We start from the raw sequence: 649 nt of genomic DNA, 5'->3' as shown, positions 1-649 counted from the left end.
GTGTGGGTGTGTAAATGGGGGTGGGTGGTGTGTGTATATGTGTGCATGTGCGCACACAGGGCTCCGTGGGTGTGTAACGCATGGGTGTGGGTGCGCAACGCATGGGTGTGGGTGTGCACAGGGCTCTGTGGGTGTGCATAGGGTGTGTGTGTGGCTCTGTGGGTGTGCATAGGGTGTGTGTGTGGCTCCGTGGGTGTGTAAGCAGGGCTGTGTGTGTGTGTATATGTGTGTGTGTGCACGCAGGACTCTGTGGGTGTGTGTATGGGGTGTGTGTGGCTCTGTGGGTGTGTAAGCAGGGCCGTACGTGTGTGTATGTGCCTGTGGGTGTGCACAGGGCTCCATGGGTGTGCATAGGGGTGTGTGTGGCTCTGTGGGTGTGTAAGCAGGGCTGTATGTGTGTGTATGTGCCCCTGTGTGTGCACAGGGCTCTGTGCAGCTCCTGCAGGCGCAGGCATTTGTGTGCAGCCCACACGTCTGTGCATGGATGCTGCTGCGTGTGCACACGCGTGCACAGCTCTGTGCAGCCCATGTGCATGTGCACACGTGCAAGGGCTCTTCCCCGCGCCGCGTGTGCAGGCGTGCTCGTGTGTGCACGGCTCCATGGTGCTGCTGCACGCAGGCGTGGGGCTCGCTGCGGTGCCGTGCGGGG

This window comes from Egretta garzetta, unplaced genomic scaffold (assembly GCF_000687185.1).
Source record: "Egretta garzetta isolate BGI_Z169 unplaced genomic scaffold, ASM68718v1 scaffold780, whole genome shotgun sequence".
Taxonomy (NCBI): Eukaryota; Metazoa; Chordata; class Aves; order Pelecaniformes; family Ardeidae; genus Egretta; species Egretta garzetta.
This window is presented reverse-complemented; position numbering follows the sequence as displayed.